This window comes from Puma concolor, chromosome B2 (assembly GCF_028749965.1).
Source record: "Puma concolor isolate L17-30 chromosome B2, mPumCon1.1.hap2, whole genome shotgun sequence".
Lineage (NCBI taxonomy): Eukaryota > Metazoa > Chordata > Mammalia > Carnivora > Felidae > Puma > Puma concolor.
The window spans coordinates 31,992,544-32,013,638 of NC_141671.1; the positions used below are offsets into that span (position 1 = coordinate 31,992,544).

Consider the following 21,095-nt stretch of genomic DNA (forward strand, 5'->3'; position numbering starts at 1 on the left):
ATACTTTGAGTAGTGTGGATATTTTAAAAATATTTGTCCTCCTAATCCATAAGTGTGGAATGTCTTTCTATTTCTTTGTGTCCTCTTCAACTTTGTTCATCAATGTTTTATATTTTTCAGAGTATAGGTTTTTTACCTTTTTGATTAGCTTTATTCCTAGGCATCTTATTATTTGGGGTCCAATTATAAATGGGATCATTTTCTTAATTTCTCTTTCTGATGCCTCATTATTATTGTATAGAAATGAAATAGTTGTCTGTACATTGATTTTATACATTGTGACTTTACTGACTTCATGTATCAGTTCTAGCAAATTTTTTGATGGAATCATTCAGGTGTTCTCTATAGAGTAGCCATCATCTTCAAATAAGGTAAGTTTTCATTCTTTCTCACCAATTTGCATATCTTTTATGTCTTTGTGTTGTCTGACTGCTGTGGCTAAGACTTCCACAGCATAAATGAATAAAAGTGGGGAGAGTAGACATCCTTGTCTTGTTCCTGACCTTAGGGGGAAAGTTCTGAGTTTTTCCCTATCAAGGATGATGTTAGCTGTGGGATTTTCATATATGGCCCTAATTATGTTGAGGTAGATACCCTCTAAACCTATATTGTTGAGGCTTTTATGACACATGGATGTTTTACTTTGTCAGATGATTTTACTGCATCTATTGAAAGGACCATATGATTCTTATCCTTTCTCTTATTGATGTGATGTATCACATTGATTGATTTGAGAATGTTGGACCACACTTGCAACCCAGGATTAAATTCCAAATGATTGTGGTGAATGGGTGAAGATTTCTTTAATGTATTCTTGGATTCTGTGTGCTAGTATCTTGTTGAGGATTTTTGCATCAGTGTTCATCAGAGATATTGGTCTGTAGTTTGTTTGTTTGTTTGTTTGTTTGTTTGTTTATCAAGTCTTTATCTGATTTTGGTAACAGAGTCATGCTGGTTTTAGAAGGTTTTTTTTTCATAACATAAATTTAGAAGGTTTTTTTTCTTTTTTGGGGGGGGAATAATTTTTGAAGAATATGTACTAACTTTAAATCTTTAGTGGAATTTGCCTGTGAATCCACCTGGTCTTGGACATTTGTTTGTTAGGAGGTTTTTTTTTTTTTTTTTTAATGTTTATTTATTTATCTTGAGAGAGAGAAGGAGTGAGAAAGAGCAGGAGAGGGGCAAAAAGAGAGGGAGAGAAGATCTCAAGCAAGCTCTGTACTGTCAGTGCAGAGCCTGATGAAGAGACGTGGGGCCCAATCTCATGAACCATGAAATCATAACTTTAACTGAAGTCAAGTATTGGATTTATAACTGATTGAGCCACCCAAGCACCCCTGTTGGAAGTTTTTCGATTGTTGATTTAATTTCTTTGCTGGTAATTGGTCTGTTAAAATTTTCTATTTCTTTCTGCTTCAGTTTTTGTAGTTTATATATTTCTAGGAATTTATCCATTTCTTGGAAATTGTGTAATTTTTTCGCGTGTATTTTTTTTATAATATCTTATAATTCTGTGGTATTAATTGTTATTTCTTCCCTCTCATTTGTGATTTTATGTATTTGGGCTCTTTTTCTCTACAACTTTATCAATTCTATTGATTTTTTTCAAAGAACCAGCTTTTGGTTTCATTGATCTTTTCTATTGTTGTGTTTTTGTTTTTGTTTTGTTTTTATATAATTTATGTCTGCTATAATCATTATTATTTCCTTCCTTCTTTCTTTCTCCTGGCTTTAGGCTTCTTTTGTTTTTCTTTTTAGCTACTTTATGTGTGAAGTTAGATTTTTTATTTGTGATTTTCTTGATTCTTGAGGTGAATCTGTATTACTATAAACTTTTCTCTTAGAATTACTTTTGCTGAATCCAAGTGGTTTTGAATCATTTTTTTTTCATTTTCATTTGGTTCCATTAGTTTTATATTTCTTCTTTGATCTACTGGTTGACCCATTTTGTCACTTATTTTCTGGTTGTTTCTGAAGATTCTCTGATCCTTTCTCATCTTTCTTGTTCTCATGGTTTTATGTTTTTCTTTAGTATGTATTTGGATTTCTTTCTCTTTATTCCTTGCATATTTATTGTGGTTTTTGATATAGGTTTACCATTAGGTTTAAGTGGTATGTCATACAACCTCCATGTCATTTAGCCTCCATGTATTTTTGGTCTTTCCAGACTTTTTCTTTTTTTTTTTTTAATTTTTTTAACGTTTATTTATTTTTGAGACAGAGAGAGACAGAGCATGAACGGGGGAGGGTCAGAGAGAGGGAGACACAGAATCCGAAACAGGCTCCGGGCTGTCAGCACAGAGCCTGACGTGGGGCTCGAACTCATGGACCGCAAGATCATGACCTGAGCCAAAGTCAGCCGCTCAACCGACTGAGCCACCCAGGCGCCCCCTTCCAGACTTTTTCTTGTGGTTGACCTCTAGTTTCATAGTCTTGAGGTCAGAAAAGATGCATGGTATGATTTCAATCTTCTTAAATATGTTGCAGCTTCTTTTGCGGCCTAATATGTGATCTATTCTGGAGAATGTTCCATCTATATTTGAAAAGAATGTGTATTCTGCTATTTAAAGAAGAAAGGTTCTCAATGTATCTGTTAAATTCAAGTATTCCAGTGTGTCATTCAAAGCTATTATTTCTTTGTTGATTTTCTGTTTAGATGATGTGTCCATTGCTGTAAGGGGAGTGTTAAAGTCTGCTACTATTATTGTCTTTCTTTCTTTCTTTCTTTCTTTCTTTCTTTCTTTCTTTCTTTGAAAGAGAGAGGGAGAGTGAGCAAGGGAGGGGCAGAGAAAAAGAGAGGGAGAGAGAGAATCCCAAGCAGGTTTCACACTGTCAGTGTAGAGCCTTGATACAGGGCTCAAACTCATGAACCATGAGATCATTACCAAGCTGAAATCAAGAGTCAGACATTTAACTGACTGAGTCACCCAGCTGCCCCTACTATTATTGTGTTATTGTAGATTAGTTCCTTTATGTGTGTTATTCATTGTTTTGTGTATTTGGGTGTTTCCGCATTGGTTGCGTACAAATTTACAATTGTTATATCTTTTTGTTAGATTGTTCCTTTTATTATCACTCAGTGTCCTTCGTTTGTCTCTTGTTTCAGTCTTTGTTTCAAGATCTTGTTTGTTTGAAATAAGTATTGGTACTCTGGCTTTCTTTTGATACCCATTTGCATAAGTGTTTCTCCATCCTCTCACTTTCAATCTGCAGGTGTCTTTAGGTCTGAAATAAGTCTCCTGTAGACAAAATATAGATGGGTCTTATTTTTAAATCCATTCTGCCACTCTCTCTTTTGATTGAAGCATTTAGTTCATTTAAATTCAAAGTAATTACTGATATGTATTCATTGCCATTTTATTACTTGTTTTGTGGTTGTTTCTGAAGATTTTCCCTGATCCTTTCTTATCTTTCTTGTTCTCGTGGTTTTCTGTTTTTCTTTAGTAATGTGTTTGGATTTCTTTCTCTTTATTCTTTGCATATTTATTAGTGGTTTTTGATACAGGGTTACCATTAGGTTTGTATATAACCTCTTTTGCATATAATAGTCTGTATTAAGTTGATGCTCATTTAAGTTTGACTCCATTCTTTTCTCCTCTCCTCTCCTCTCCACATTTTAGGTATATGTGTCATATTTTACATCCTTTAATTTTGTGGGTTCCTTGACTGATATTTTTAATGGAAATATTCATTTTTACTGATTTTGTGTTTCTTACATTCCCACTGTCATTTCTGGTCTCTCATTTCCACTTACGGAGTCCCATTTAATATTTCTTGAAGGGGTGGTTTAGTGGTCATGAACTCTAATTTCTGTTTGCCTGGGAAACTCTTTAATCTCTCATTCCATGATAATCTTGCTACATAGAGTATTGTTGGCAGCAAGTTTTTCCCATTTAGCACTTTGAATATATTATGCCACTCCTTTTTGGCTTGGAAGGTTTTTGCTGAAAATCCCTGATGGTCTGTGGGGTATCCTTTGTAAGTAACTGTCTTCTTTTGCTTGCTGGTTTTAATATTTTTTCTTTATCACTACTACTTTCCATTTTAATTACAATGTCGTGATTTGGATCTGCTTCCATTGATTTCATTGGGGACCGTCTGTGCCTTCTGGATCTGGATACCTGTTTTCTCCCCCCAGATTAGGGATGTTCTCAGCTACTATTTCTTCAAAACATTTTTTGCCCCCTTTTCTCTCTCTTCTTCTGGGATTCCTGTTGTACAAATGTTATTACGTTTGATGGAGTCACTGCATTCCCTAAGTCTATTCTCATTTTGCATAATTCTTTTCTCTCTCTTTTTTTCAGCTTTATAGCTTCCCTTACTATGTCTTCTAGGTCACTGTTTTGTTTCTCTGCTTCTTCAAACCTGTTGTCCATTTCATCAAGCATGTTTCTCATTTTGTTTTTTGAGCCTGTCATCTCTGCTATGTTATTTCTTATGTCTGTGTTAATGGTCTCACTGATGTTCTCCATGCTTTTTGTAAATTCAGCGAGTATTCTTATTATTGCTTTAAATTCTCTATCAGGCATATTACATATATCTGTTTTACTTAGTTCTGTGACCATGACCTTGTCCTGTTCTTTCACTTGGTACAAATTCCTCTGTCTTCTCATTTTGTCTAAGTGTCTATGCCCTGTAGTCTCTGTGTTAGGAAAGTCAGCTTTGTCTCCTATTTTCAAGCACAAAGACTCTGAAGAAGAGGTCCGTAGTGCCCTGAGGTGCAGTATACCCTGTTCCACAGGGCCTGGAACTTCTGGGAGTGTCTCCAATATATGATGTGTGTGCTCTGTTATGTCCTAGCCACTTTATCCTTCAGGCCAGTCATATGCAGAGGCCCTTTTTACCTGTTGTGAGCAGTTTTTGGTCCCTGGTCTGAATGTGGTGTGTTTTTAACTAGGTGTGCTCTGGTCTGCTTATGAAATTAGACTTGTCACTATTGCCACCAAAATGAGGCTCAACAAAACTCCCAAGTCAGGTGATGCATGTTGGGTAGGGTCTTCTGGGGCAGGCAGCCCCCATTGCTTGGACTGAGGCAAGCATGAGTGGGAAGGGCAGTTCTACCAGTGCATGGGAAGGGTGGCAGGGCTTTGTATAACCTGGTTAGGTTGTAAGTGTTGGTGCTGTGCTGGTTACTCTAGGTGTATTTATGCTGTATTTATGTACTTATGCTGAGGATAAGGGGAGGAAAATGGTGCCTGCCAGTTCCTTTGTTTCCGGAGTTGTTTCTCTGTGAATGTTCCCTTCTGGGACATGCTCCAAGTCAGGCAACTAACCTCCCTAACTAACCTGTGTGCCCCAGGTACTCTTCATATTACTATTTCCATGCTATACATCCGTGGATTGTTTGCACTGCCTTTTTCCAAGAGCAGCCCAAATGCCCTCTGAGCTCTCACACAGCCAGCACACTGACCTTTAGAACTCTGGTTCTAAAGCACACTGGTGAAAAAACTCATAAAATTTGATCCCTCTCATTTTTGCAAGCTCATTGCTATGGGGATTCTTCTTCCAGTGTTGGTTCCCCTGTGTGCTAGCCTGTCTTTCACCCTTCTCTGTGACCACAACTCCCTCTCCACCACAGTGCCCATGATTTGTTTCTCACTTAAGGTATGTCTCTGCACTTCCTACCTTCTTTGATGTGGCTTCTTCTCTACCTTTAGTTATACAGTTTGTTCTGCCAGTCTTCAGGTTGATTTCTGGGGTATTTAGGATGATTTGACAGTTATTTTGTTGTATTCATGGGAATAGGTGAGCCTAGGGTCCTCCTAATTTGCCATCATCTTTCCCTTCTCTCTTTTGTTTTCTTGTGCTATTTATTTTCTATTTTATTTTATTTTTTTTTATATTCGAGTTAGTTAAAATTCACTGTAGTCTTAGTTTCAGGAGCAGAATCCAGTGATTCATCTCTTACATATGACACTCAGTACTCATCCCAAAAAGTGCCCTCCTTAATGCCCAATCACCCACTTAACCCCCACCACCACTAACCCCCTTTTCCAACAACCCTCAGTTTGTTATCTGTATTTAAGAGTCTCTTATATTTTGCCTCCCTTTCCATTTTTACCTTATTTTTCCTTCCCTTCCCCTATGTTCATCTGCTATGATTCTCCAATTCCACATATCAGAAGAATCATATGATATCTGTCTTTCTCTGACTGACTTATTTTGCTTAGCATAATACCTTCCAGTCCCATCCATGTTGTTGCAGATGGCAAGATTTCATTCTTTTTCATCGCTGTGTACACACACACACACGCACGCGCACGCACACACACACACACACACACACACACACACACACATATATATATATATATATTCTTTATCCATTCATCAGTGGTGGACATTTGGGCTCTTTCCATACTTTTGCTATTGTTGATAGTGCTGCTATAAACATTGGGGTGCATGTGCCCCTTCAAATCAGCATTTTTGTACCCTTTGGATAAATTCCTAGTAATGTCGTTGCTAGGTCATAGGGTAGTTCTCTTGAAAATTTTTGAGGAATCTCCATATGGTTTTCCAGAATGCCTGCACCAGTTTGCATTCCCACCATCAGTGCAAAAGTGTTCCCCTTTCTCTATATCCTGGCCAATATCTGTTGTTTCCCGAGTTGTTAATTTTAGCCATCTGACAGGTGTGAGGTGGTATCTCACTGTGGTTTTAATTTGAATTTCCCTGAGGATGAGTGCTGCTGAGCATCTTTTCATGTGTCCATTAGCCATCTGGATGTCTTCTTTGCAAAAGTGTCTATTCATGTCTTCTGCCTATTTTTCCACTGGATTACTTGTTTTTAGGGGAGTGTTGAGTTTGGTAAGTACTTCATAGATTTTGGATACTAACCCTTTGTCTGATATGTCATTTGCAAATATCTTCTCCCATCTGTCGGTTGCCTTCTAGTTTAATTGACTGTTCCCTTTGTTGTGCAGAAGGTTTTCATCTTGATGAGGTACCAATAGTTCATTTTTGCTTTTGTTTCCCTTGCCTCCAGAGACATGTCAAGTAGGAAGTTGCTGCAGCTTAGGTCAAAGAGGTTGCTGCCTGTTTTCTCTAGGATTTTGATGGTTTCCTGTCTCACATTTAGGTCTTTCATCCATTATGAATTTATTTTTGTGTATAGGGTAATAAAGCTGTTCAATTTCATTCTTCTGCCTGTTGCTGTATAGTTCTATCAGCACCATTTGCTAGAGTCTCTACAAACTGTCTTTTTTCAATCGGATACTCTTTCTTGCTTTGTTGAAGACTAGTTTGCTGTATATTTGTGGGTCTTATACAGGGTTCTGTATTCTATTCCATCAATCTATGTGTCTGTATTCATGCCAATACCATACCGTCTTGATGACTAAAGCTTGGTAATATAGGTTAAAGTTCGGGATTTTGATACTCCCAGTTTTGGTTTTCTTTTCCAACATTATTTTGGCTATTTTGGTCTTTTCTGGTCCCATAAAAATTTTAAGACTGTTCATTCTAGCTCTGTGAAGAATGCTGGTGTTATTTTGATAGGGGTTGCATTGAATGCATTGAATTGTTTCGGGCAGTATCAACATTTTAACAATATTTGTTCTTCAGACCCATGAGTGTGGAATGCTTTTCCATTGCTTTGTGTGTTCTTCAATTCCTTCATAAGATTTCTATAGTTTTCAGCATACAGATCTTTTGCCTGTTTGGTCAGATTTATTCCTAGGTATCTTATGGTTTTGGGTGCAATTGTAAATGAGATCAATTCTTTCATATCTTTTTCTGCTGACTCATTATTGGTGTATAAAATTCAACTGATTTCTGTACATTGATTTTACATGCTGCAACTGTGCTGAATTCATGTATCAGCTCTAGCAGTTTTTGGGTGGAGTCTTTTGGGTTTTCCACATGGAGTAACATGTCACCTGTGAAGAGTGAAAAGTTTGACTTCTTTGTTGCTGATTTGACGCCTTTCATTTCTTTATGCTGCCTGATTGCTGAGGCTAGGATTTCCAACACTATGTTGAACAACAGTGGTGAGAGTAGATTTCCCTGTCATGTTCCTGATCTTAGGGGAAGAGCTCTCAGTTTTTCCCCATTGAGGATTGTATTAGCTGTGGGCCTGTCATGTATGGCTTTTATGATGTTAAGATATGTTCTTTCTATCCTGACTTTCTTGAGGGTTTTTATCAAGAAAGGATGCTATGTTTTATCGAAAGCTTTTTCTGCATCTATTGAAAGGATCATATGGTTCTTATCCTTTCTTCTATTAATGTGATGTATCACATTGATTGATTTGCAAATGTTGAACCAGCCCTGCAGCCCAGGAATAAATTTCCTTTGATCATGGTGAATAATTATTTTAATGTGCTGTCAAATTCAATTTGCTGGTATCTTGTTGAGAATTTTTGCACCCATGTTCCTCAAGGACCTTAGCCTATAATTCTCCTTGTTAGTGGGGTCTTTGGTTTTGGGATCAAAGTAATGCTGGATTGATAGAATGAGTTTGGAAGCTTTTCCTCCATTTCGATTTTTTGGAGCAGTTTGAAAAGAATAGATACTAACTTTCCTTTAAATTTCTGGTAAAATTCCCCTGGAAACCATCTGACTCAGGACTCTTATTTGTTGGGAGGTTTTTGATAATAGATTCAATTTCTTTATGGTTATGGCTCTGTTCAAATTTGCTATTTCTTTCCATTTGAGTTTTGGAAGTGTGTGAGTGTATAGGAATTTTTCCATTTTTCCAGATTGTCCAGTTTGTTCGCATATAATTTCTCTTAGTATTCTTGTAATTCTTTGTATTTCTGTATTATTGGTTGTGATCTTTCCTCTTTCATATGTAATTTTATTTTGGGGGATCCTCTGTCTTTTCTTTTTGAGAAGTCTGATTAGGAGTTTATCAATTTTGTGTATTCATTCAAAAATCCAGCTCTTAGTTTTATTGATATGTTCTACAAGGTTTTTTGTTTTTTTGTTTTTGTTTTTTGATTCTATAACATTTATTTCTGCTACAATCTTTATTATTCATCTTCTTCTGCTGGCTTTGGGCTTTATTTGCTGCTGCTTTTCTAGCTCCTTTAGATGTAAGGTTAGGTTGTGTATTTGGGACCTTTCTTGCTTCCTGGGATAGGCCTGAATTGCAACGTATTTTCCTCTTAGGACTGCCTTTGCTGCATCCTAAAGGGTTTGGGCTGTTGTGTTTTCATTTTCATTGGCTTCCATGTATTTTTAAATTTCTTCTTTAATTTCCTGGTCAACCCATTCATTCTTCAGTAGGATGTTCTTTAACCTCCATGTATTTGGGAGCTTTCCAAACTTTTTCTTTGGTTGATTTCAAGTTTCATAGTGTTGTGATCTGAAAATATGCATGGTATGATCTCAATCTTTTTGTACCTGTTGAGGGCTGATTTGTGGCCCCATCTGTGATTTATTTTGGAGAATGTTCCATATGTAGTCAAAAAGAATGTGTATTCTACTGCATTAGGATTAAATTTTCTGAATATATCTGTTAAGTCCATCTGGTCCAATGTGTCATTGAGAGCTGTTGTTTCCTTATTGATTTTTTGCCTAGATGATCTTTCCATTGCTGTTAAGTGGAGTATTAAAGTCTTCTACAATTATGGTGCTATTATCAATAATTTTGCTTATATTTTTGATTAATTATATATTTGGGGGCTTCCACGTTGGGTCACAAATATATAATTGTTAGTTTTTCTTGATGGATAGACTCCTTAATTATGATATGCCCTTCTTTGTCTCTTGTTATAGTCTTTGTTTCAAAATATAGTTTGTCTAAGTATGACTATTCTGACTTTCTTTTGACATCCAGTAACATGGTAGATGGTTCTCCACCCCCCTCACTTTCAATCTGCAGATGTCCTCATGTCTAAAGTGAGTCTGTTGTAGGCAGCAGCATATGCATGGATCTTATTTTTGCTTATCGATTCTGCTGCCCTATGTCTTTTTATTGGGGCATTTAGTCCACTTACATTCAGAGTGATTATTGAAAGATATGAACTCAGTACCATTGTGTTATCTGTAATTTCATGTTTCTGGTGATGTTCTCTGGTCCTTTGTAGTCTTTGCTGATTTCCACTCAGAGAATCCCACTTAGGACCTCTTGCAGGGCTGGTTTAGTGGTCACAAACTTCTTTATTTTTTCTTTGTCTGGGAAAGTCTTTGCCTCTACTCTATTCAGAATGACAGCCTCTCTGGATAAAGGATTCTTGGCTGCATATTTTTCCTATCAGCACATTGAATATTTCCTGCCACTCCTTTCTGGCCTCCCAAGTTTCAGAGGACAGGAATGCTACTAACCTTATGTGTCTACCTTTGTAGGTTAAGGTCTATTTGTCCCTAGCTTCTTTCAGAATTCTTTCTTTACCTTTATATATTGCCACTTTCACTATGATATGTCATGTGTTGACCTGTTTTTGTTGATTTAAAGGAAGTTCTCTGTGCCTCTAGGACTTGGATGCTTGTTTCCTTCCCCAGATTAGGGAAGTTCTCAACTACAATTTGTTCCAATAAACCTTTTGCCCCTTTCTCTCACTCTTCTTCTGGAAGTCTCATGATACAGATAATTGTTTTGTTTCATGGAATCACTTAGTTCTCTAAGTCTCCCCTCATGATCTAGTAATTCCCTTTGCCTCTTTTTTTCAGCTTCATTATTTTCCATAATTTTATCTTCTCTTTCACCTATTCTCTCCTCTACTTTTTCAATCCTGCTGTCACTGTACCTAGTTTACTTTGCATCTCGATTATAGCATTTTGAAATTCATCCTAACTAGTTCTCAGTCTTTGATCTCTGCAGTAAGAGTTTCTCTGGTGTCTTCTATGCTCTTTTCAAGACCAGCTAGTAGTCTGATGACTGTTATCATATATTATTGTGCAGATATATATTAATTTTATCTGTTTTGAGCAATAAATCAGTGGAAATCAACAAAGAATACAAAGAACCATAGTACATCACCAGGAACATGAAATTACAGATAACACAATGGTACAGAGCAACAATCTCTGGCTATGATTTCTTTTTGAACTTTCTTTTGAGGAGAATTTCTCCATTTTGTAATTTTGGCTACATTTCTCTCTTTTGTGTGTTTTAAAAGTGTGTTATGTGTCCTGCACCTTAGAGTACCTTTATATTAAAAAAGGGTCATATACTGCCAGGGCCTGGCACTCATGGAAGTGGTTTTGGTGTATGTTGTATGCACTTTGTTGTTGTGTTTTGGCTACTCTATCCCACTGCAGAGATCTGCAGAGCTCAGTCCTCTGCAGAGCTCCTTCTTGCTTGTAGTGGTGGAATGTTTAGACCTTCACAGATGTGCTTTAATTTGTTTGTTGAAGTAACCCTGGGGAAAAAAGGAGAGGGGAGTGGGTCTGATCCCATAAAAAGAGAAAAATAAAAGGGGAGAAAAGAAATCCAAAGAGAGAACCAAAAAGACATAAGGCTAAATCAAGATAAAGAGAGAGGAAAATAAAGAAGGAGAAAAAAGAAGGTGGAGAAAGAATAGAATAAAAATGCTTTATCCAAAAAATTATATATATATAATTTATTTTCTATTTTCACAGTTAAAGCACTTAACATAAGATGTACCCTCTTAGCAAAAGTTTAAGTATACAATAGCTATTGTCAATAATAGGCCTTAGGTTATACAGTAAATTTCTAGAACTGAATTATTTTGCATAACTGAAACTTTGCACCCTTTGATGGACACCTCTTGATTTTTCTCTCTCTTTCTCACCACTTCTTCTTTTAAAATGTTTATTTATTTTTTAAAGAGAGAGAGAGTGTGGAGGAAGGGGCAAAGAGAGAGAGAGAGAGGGGGAGACAGAGGCTCCAAAGTGGTTTCCATTTTGATAGCAGAGAGCCCAATGAGAGGCTCAAATTCACAAACAGTGATGAGCTGAAGTTGGATGCTTAACCAACCCAAGCTCCCCTCTTTCTCACCACTTCTATTTAACATAGTAGTAGAAGTCCTAGCCAGAGCAATAGAAAATAAAAAGAAATGGAAGGTGTCCAAATCTGAAAGGAAGAAGTAAAATGGTCTCTGCTTGCAGATGATATGAGCTAATATGTCGAAAACCCTGAAGACTTCACAAAACCCTTCACAAAACTATTAGTATTGATAAATGAAGTCAGCAAAGTTACAGGATAGAATATCAACATGCAAAAATCAGTTGCATTTGTATATACTAATAATGATTTACCTGAAAAAGAAATTAAGAAACTATATCATTTACAATTGTATCAAAAAGATAAACATACTTAGGAATAAACTTAATCAAGAAGGTAAAAATACTTATATAGTGAAAACTTTAAAACGCTGATGAAAGAAATTAAAAAAGACACATATAAAAGGAAGGATATTTATTTTCATGAATTGGAAGAATTAATGTTGTTAAAATGTCTGTATTACCCAAAGCAATCTGATCTACAGATTCAATTTAATCCCCATCAAAATCCCAATGACATTTTTTTCCCCAGAAAATAATGCTAAACTTGATATGGAACTACAGAAGACCTTGAATAGCCAAAGACATTTTGGGCAATAACAAAGCTGGAGGAATACACTTTCTAATTTCCAAATATAATACAAAACTATAGTGTGATACTGGTATAAAAATGGATATACAGACAATGGAACAGAAGAAAGTCCAGAAATAATCTCACGCATATATGGTTAACTGATCTTTGACAAGAGTACCAAGAACACACAGTGGGGAAAGAATAGTTTCTTCAATCAGTGATGTTGGGAAAAGTGGATATCCACATATTAAATAATGAAGTAGTTTTCACCAACAAATTAGGAGAAAATTTTGCCAATTATGTATCTGATAAAGGGTTAATGTCCAAAATATTAAAAGAACTCATACAACTCAACAACAATAACAACCCAAAATAAGCAGATTAAAAAATAAACAAAGGCCCTGGACAGATATTTCTCAAAAGAAGACATACAAATGGCCAACATGTATGAAAATATTCTCAATGTCACTAATAATCAGGAAAATGCAAATAAAAACCACAATGAGACAGCATTTTACATCTGTTTTAATGGCATATATATATACATATATATACGTATATATACGTATACATATATACATATATATACGTATATATACGTATACATATATATACGTATATATACGTATACATATATACACATATATATACGTATATGTACATATGTACATATACGTATATATATACTATATATATTAAGTATACAATAGCTATTGTATATATACATATGTATATATGTATATATACATATATACATATGTATATATATACATATACATATGTATATATGTATATATGTACATATATATGTATATATATACACATATGTACATATGTACATATACATACATATACATACATATACATATATATACATATATATACATATATATATATATACATATATATATATATACATACATATATATACATATACATATATATACATATATATATATATACATATATATATACATATATATGTATATATATATGTATATATATGTATATATATGAAGGGACCCTTCATACACTGTTGGTGGGAATGTAAATTCTACAGCTACTATAGAAAACACTATGGAGTTTTCTCAAGAAGCGAAAAATGAAACCACCAAATGATCCATCAATCCTAATTCTAGTATTATCCAAAAGAATTGAAATCAGTATCTCAAAGAGAACTCTGCACCCCCATGTTTACTGCAGCATTATTCACAGTAGCCAATTCATGGAAGCAATATAATGATAGATGAATGGATAAAGAATATGTGGAATATATACACAATTGAGTATTATTCTGCCATTAGAAGACAATCCTTCTGTTTGTGACATGAATAAAATCAGAGGACATTATGCTAAGTGAAGTAAGTTAGACATAGAAGTACAAATACCGCATGATCTTAATTACATGTAAAATCTAAAATAGCCAAGCTCATAATAGCAAGAGTGGAATGGTGATTGCCAGGGGCTAAGAAGGGAGAAATAGGGAGATATTAGTTAGTCAAAGAGTACAACTTTTGGTTATATAAAATGAATAAGTTCTGTGCAGCATAGTGCCTATGGTCAACAATATTGTATGCTTCAAAATGTGTTTCAAGGGTAGATCTTACATTAAGTGTTCTTATTACCAAAAAGAAAAAAAAAGAGATTAAGAGAGAGAGAGATAAAAAAGAGAGATGAAACTTTTGATGGTTAATGGCATATATTGTGGTGATGATTTCATGGATGTATACTTATTTCCAAATTCATAAGTTGGGTACATAAATTATGTACAGCTATTGGGATGTCTAAAAATTTAAAATAAAAAAAAACAAATACCATTACAGATAAATAATAAAATCAGTAAAAAAAAAACAAACAAAAAGAATATAGTAGAACATGGAATATTAAGAAGTAATTCTAATGAGTCAAATAGCTGCTGTAGGAAATTGATGTACCTTACTATAATTCCATAACATTTTTAAATTATGTATGTAATTGGTTGAACAATAAAAATATTAGAGGAAAGCCCCAAATATCAGTAATTTTAAAAATCTTTTGTATGAATTCACAATGTAATAAAACACTATAAGATTTCCAAAGTTTATAAAGACACAATTTATTCCACGTCTTCTTTGTCCATTCATCAGTCAATGGGTATTTGGCTATTCCATAATTTTGGCTATTGTTGATAATGCTGCTATAAACACTGGGTGCATGTTTTCCTATTTTGATTACAGTGTACACATACATTTAAGTTCTTTTCTACCTTTTATTACATTGTAGAGTCTAGACTTAACCATCTTCACAATTGTCATTCCTAATTATAATATAATAGTAAGTTGGATTATTTAACTACATTCTGCTTAGCTATTCCTCTAGAGCTATGTGTTTAAGATCTTTGCTAGATTTTGTTGTAGTATACAGTATTTTCTCTTAAAAACATGAATATATCTATTTCCTTATAACCCCACCAACACTGAGTTTTGTTAATCTAAAAATGATAGATATTAAGTCATTGCATATTTAATTCATATTTCCTTAGCAAAAGTAGAGACTTAATAGTTCTATTTCTGTTAGCATTTTCTGTTATATGAATTAACTACCTAGGACAACACTTCTCTTATTAGTACCATCTATTAATTAGTATCCTTTAATTTTTCCTTAAGATTTTGTTCTATTTATTGAATGCAGAGATTGCTAAGGAATAAATAATTTTTTTTCCCAATAGGAACCAGAAACAGAAATAAGGAAAAAAAGAAATTCAAATCTAATGGACTTTAGAAGGTAATTTACTAAAGGATGATCAAGTTTCTGGTAAGAACTAAAACCAAAAAGAAAAAAAAAACTAAAACTAAAAAGGAAAAAAAAATAGAATATGTTTAGGACATGGGAAGGTATAAAATAAAGGAATTAATATAGGCTTCAGGATTAGAACAAAGTTGTCAGTCATGGACTTCAGTGGGCACCTCACAAAAGAGATATGCAAATAATTTTTTTAATGGGAGATAATTATGTTTTTTAAAAAATAATTAAAAGAGTTTAAAGCTTCCTATCACTTAAAAAGTTGACCCATTTGGTGGCTTTCACTGTGCTTTCTCTTTTTGCTTTTGAAGGTACAGGCTTTAGCACACTTTTGCATTCTATCCAGTGCAAAGATAAGGTTGAAATTAGGGAAAGTGGTAGGTAGAACATTATGCTCTTTTCCATCACCCCTTTCTTTTTTCTCCAAACTGGACTCTCTTCATTTATAGTATATAGAATATATATTTTTATTTATTAAAAAAAATTTTAAGTTTATTTATTTTGAGAGGGAGTGAGCAGTGGAGGGGCAGAGAGAGAGGGAAAGAGAGAGAATTCCAAGCAGGCTCTGCACCATCAGCACAGAGCCTGATGTGGGGCTGGAACTCATGAACTGTGAGATCATGACCTGAGTGGAAACCAAGAGTCAGATGCTTAACTGACTAAGCCATCCAGGCGCCCCTAGAATATATATACATGTATGTGTATGTGTATATATGTATATACATATATATATATATATACATATACACATTTATACATATGTATAATGTATATGTATAGATGTATAATGTACATATATACATTATATAATACATATTATACATATATATAAATTTTTTAATGTTTATTTTTGAGAGAGAGAGAGAGAAAGAATGAGCGGGGGAGGGAAGAGAGATGGAGACACAGAATCTGAAGCAGGCTCCAAGCTCTGAGCTGTCAGCATGGAGCCGGACGTGGGGCTTACACTCATGAAAGGTGAGATCATAACCTGAGGCGAAGTTGGAAGCTTAACCGACTGAGCCACCCAGGCACCCCTAGAATGTATATTTTGTAAAATGGCTATTAAGTTTTCTGTTGTTCTCTTAGTTAATCAGTGCAATTAAATTTTCCTGGATACTATCAGTAATCTACAAAATGCTGACTAATGGGAAATAGTGTGGAATGAGAAGTAATACTAAGATTTGCAGAGCTTGATATGCTAATGATCAGATTTTGCTAAAGGTCTTCATACATTTTGGTGCTCAGAAACCATTCAAACTGAGAAATAGGAATGGAACTTACTGAGGATGCTCTCAATATTTCCTAAAATACAAACACAAATAAATAAATTAGGGTGGTTTGACTGATAGAAGATTAAGGATCTCTTAGCATTCTTATCTCTGTCAAGAATAACACTCCAAACCTTCCAATACTTGGTACTATGAGCCAATGGCAAGAAGTCTTTATCTTTACAGTTAGATTGTATTTATTCTTTTTCATTTTATGAGTACGATTAAAATTTCATGCTAAATAAGTTTCTGAGAAAGGAAGAGAGAAGCTAAAACAAATAAGCACTCTTATATGTGAAAAGCTGAAATTATTTAAGGTAGAGTTTGCAAAAGTTTCTCATAATTCTAAATGGTAAAGGGCATTAGTTAATGAATGCAAAACTTACCTGTTGTTGCTGAATATTTTCCTAAAATAAAACATAAGAGAGTAAGTGTGGTGTGGTTTGCTAGCATGCTTGATAAGAACTTCATTTAGGCTTAAATTACCTTGGAGCACTAATATCAGGTCATTTATATTGATTAAATTATCATGTGCCAAGCACTTGTATAAGAGCTTTATGTGATTGAAATTATTTAATCTTCAGCATCCCTATGATGAAGATTCTGCACATAGAGGTTACCCAAGGTCACACAGCTAATAATTAGTGGAGCCAGAAGCTGCCCCCAAGAATCCAGGATCTAGTCTTGCTTTGAAAATTACTTTTTGGTCAATTTAGCATCATTATGTCAGCATTCGTCTGAGTCTCTTAGACTTTTTTTTTTGTAATGTTATACTCCCATTTCCTTTATTGTTATTTTTAAGGGTAAACCTGGAACTGGTATCTAGATTTGTTATACTCTAGAGTCTTCATGTAATTCAATCTATTTCCAATTTTTTTTCAAGAGGAGATTTCTACAAAAGGAATTAGCCATCTTAATAAATTATTATATCAGTGTACTAAATACTCTAATACAATTGTGGACAAAGTGCTTTAGGAACACAGAGGAAGAAGTGCTACTCTTATGCCTTCTTCTCAATCTCTCTTAATGTGTTGATAAATTTTGGAAATTTTTGAGCTCTACTCTTATGGAAGACAGCTTGGTTATAATGAAAGGATATTTCGTTAACAAGGGATAGGGTGGGATACAGCATGGTACAATGGGAACGGTATTGGTAGATGCATTAAAGTCAAAATGAAAGGTAAAAGTAATGGAAGAAATTGTACAAGAATATCTTCATGAGGTTTAGGTTGGGTAAAAAACAAACCATAATGTGAAAAACTGATATATATGATTATATCAAGTTATGAATGAACAGGTTAACCAGGAAATTAAAGAAGAAATTAAAAAATACATGGAAGCCAATGAAAATGAAAACACAACAGTCCAAACCCTTTGGGATGCAACAACAGGAGTCCGAAGAGGAAAATACATTGCAAGAAAGGTCCCAAATACACAACCCAACCTTACTCCTAAGGAGCTGGAAAAGGAGCAGCAAATCAAGCCCAAAGCCAGCAGAGGAAGGGAAGTAATAAAGATTAGAGCAGAAATAAATGATACAGAATCTAATAAAAGTAAGAGCTGGTTTTTTGAAAGAAGAAACAAAATTGATGAACACCTAGCCAGACTTCTCAAAAAGAAAAGAGAGAGGACCCAAAAAGATAAAATCAGGTATGAAAGAGGAGAGATCGCAACCAATAACACAGAAATACAAATAATTACAAGAGAACACTATGAAAAATTATATGCTAACAATTGGACAATCTGGAGGAAATGGAAAAATTGCTAGACACTCTCACACTACTAAAACTCAAACAGGAAGAAATAGAAAATTTGAACAGTTCCATAAACCATAAAGAAATCAAATCAGTTATCAAAAATTTCCCAACAAATAAGAGTCCTGGACCAGATGGCTTCCCAGCGGAATTCTAACAGACATTTAAAGAAGAGTTAATACCTATTCATCCCAAACCGTTCCAAGAAATAGAAATGGAAGGAAAGCATCCATACTCATTCTATGAAGCCAGCATTATCTTGATTCCAAAACCAGACAAAGACCAACTAATAAGGAGAACTACAGACCAATATCCATGATGAACATGGATGCAAAAATTCTCAAAACTATTCTAGCAAATGTGCATTAAAAGAATTATTCTCCATGATCAAGTGTGATTTATTCCTGGGCTGCAAGCCTGGTTCAATATTTGCAAATCAATCAACATGGTACACCACATTAATAGAAGAAAGGATAAGAACCATATGATCCTTTCAATTGATGCAGAAAGAGCTTTTGAAAAAATACAGCATCCATTCTTGATAGAAACCCATATGAAATCATATGGTATTTGTCTTTCTCTGACTTTCTTCACTTAACATTATAGCCTCTAGGTCCACCCATGTTGTAAATGGCAAGATTTCATTGCTTTTGATGGCTGAGTTACTACTCATTGTATGTGTGTGTGTATGTATATACTCCATAATTAAGCTATTGTAAATAATGCTGCAATAAACATAAGGGTGCATTTATCTTTTTGAATTAGTGTTTTGTATTCTTTTCTTACCAACTTTTTAAATCTTACTGTCTCCTCTTTCCCCCACCATGCACATTCCCTCCTCCAATTCTCCCAATATGGTTTGTCCTGATTTTTGGTAAATTAATATATCCAGTGATACATTGTCACAATGTATCACCAGCATATCTCCACAGCTAAGGAATATACTGCATTGTGGTTATATTGTGCTTAATGTACAACTCTTTGTATTGCCAATACTTAATCTTTTCCCTTTTTTTTTTTTTAACAGACTGCTTAATTGGTCCTTTGGGTTTTATGCCATTTTATTGCCTTAGCTGTCACTTTCTGTGCTCCTAGGAGTGGATGAAATGAATGTGCTTGAATTGTTTCCTCCTGAAGCCCACTTTAATACTCTACTCTTCTGTGGTTTTGCAGTTGGAGATGATAAAAGCCTGAGTGTGCAAAAAAGCCTTTCCCATCATCAGTAGACTAAAGCACATTAGAGATAAAAGTTGAAAAAGGAACTGAGTAATGGATTGTGGGGACTTAACTAAAGTGCAGACAAAAATAAAAGACTAAGCATAGTCTGATTGAAAGAAGACTTTCTTTTCTTCTGAAGAATTATTTTCAGGGTAATTTTTTTTTTAATTTCTTTTTTTTACGTTTATTTATTTTTGAGACAGAGAGAGACAGAGCATGAACGGGGGAGGGGCAGAGAGAGAGGGAGACACAGAATCGGAAGCAGGCTCCAGGCTCCAGGCTCCGAGCCATCAGCCCAGAGCCCGACGCGGGGCTCGAACTCACGGACCGCGAGATCGTGACCTGAGCTGAAGTCGGATGCTCAACCGACTGAGCCACCCAGGCGCCCCTTCAGGGTAATTTTCAAAACCAGAAATAATGATCAGAGAGAGCAAAATGATTTTCAAACAACTAGGAGACCAATATAATATGAGAAACAGAAAAGGAACTTACTTATGAGTGGTTCTTTAGTTTTAACTGAAATACAAATACAAATAAGGTAAATAAATGTTATTCTATGAAGAGGACAATACAGGTATCTTACTAGTCTTTTTTACAGCAAAATATAAAATTCACGTGAAAAAAATTTTTTTTAAGTGTTTTGCTGTTTATTTATTTTTGAGAGAGACAGATAGTGTGAGCAGTGGAGGAGCAGAGAGAAAAGGAGACACAGAATCTGAAGCAGGCTCCAGGTTCTGAGCTGTCGGCACAGACCCCATTGTGGGGCTTGAACTCACAAACTGTGAGATCAAGACCTGAGCCGAAGTTGGACGCTTAACCGACCTACCCACTCAGGGGCCCCACATGAAAAAATTTTTAAATCGAATTTTTCATACTAAATGTATATAGGCTTTAAAAATTAAAAGTTTCCTTGGCCCATTATTTCCTAGGCCCATTTCCCGTGGCCATGATTTCATATCCCCAGTTCCCTCCCCTTGGAGGAGAACACTTCCAAATCTTTTAGATGTTGTTTTGTTTTTTTGATATCATTTTCATCTTTTTTAAAATTCTTAAATTGCTATTTCTTGATTCTTCAAGTTTACAGATTCCTTATTGATTTACTATTATGCATTGATGTGTCTTTAATCTTACTCTACCTGCCACTCATGCGCTCCTCTCTCTTTTTCTTCTGGTGTCACCTAGTCATAATTTTTGGTTAAGTCAATAGTCAGTGTTAGTTGTCTTTTGTCTATGTAAATACCCTTCACTCTTGAGCCAAAAAAAGTATACTTGGTCACATTTCCTTATTTCTTTTACTAATTTTAAAAATTTTTGTGAAGTTTATCTCCGCCTCTCTCTCTCTCTCTCACTCTCTCTCTTTTTCTTTACTTGGTTTATCTGTGTGAATTTATGGCCCATTATATCCTTCTACTGTAATAATTTTAGCAAGGCTTCAGGATGGAGGAGAGGAAAACATGTATGTTTAGAGTGCTAAAGTAAACTTGAATAACACTTTAATACTTTTCCAGTTTTATGACTGAAATTGGTAATGATCAGAGTTCAAAATTCATGGACACAGATCTATAGAATATCAGAGATAAGGAACACGTG

The 21,095-nt window shown here is 34.8% G+C and overlaps 2 long non-coding RNA genes across 2 annotated transcripts in view; one reads left to right on the forward strand and one right to left on the reverse strand.

Moving 5' to 3' along the window:
* LOC147580868 (uncharacterized) overlaps window positions 1-16,940 on the reverse strand; it is a 32,267-nt gene extending 15,327 nt beyond the window's left edge. Inside the window, exons 1-2 of the long non-coding RNA XR_015250788.1 lie at window positions 16,920-16,940; window positions 16,547-16,567 (exon numbers count right to left, since the gene is read on the reverse strand). This is a non-coding gene — a long non-coding RNA (uncharacterized LOC147580868). The remainder of the gene's footprint in view (window positions 1-16,546; window positions 16,568-16,919) is intronic.
* The window catches only part of LOC147580866 (uncharacterized), a 278,927-nt gene that overhangs the window by 69,916 nt on the left and 187,916 nt on the right, over window positions 1-21,095 (forward strand). The window lies entirely within an intron of this gene.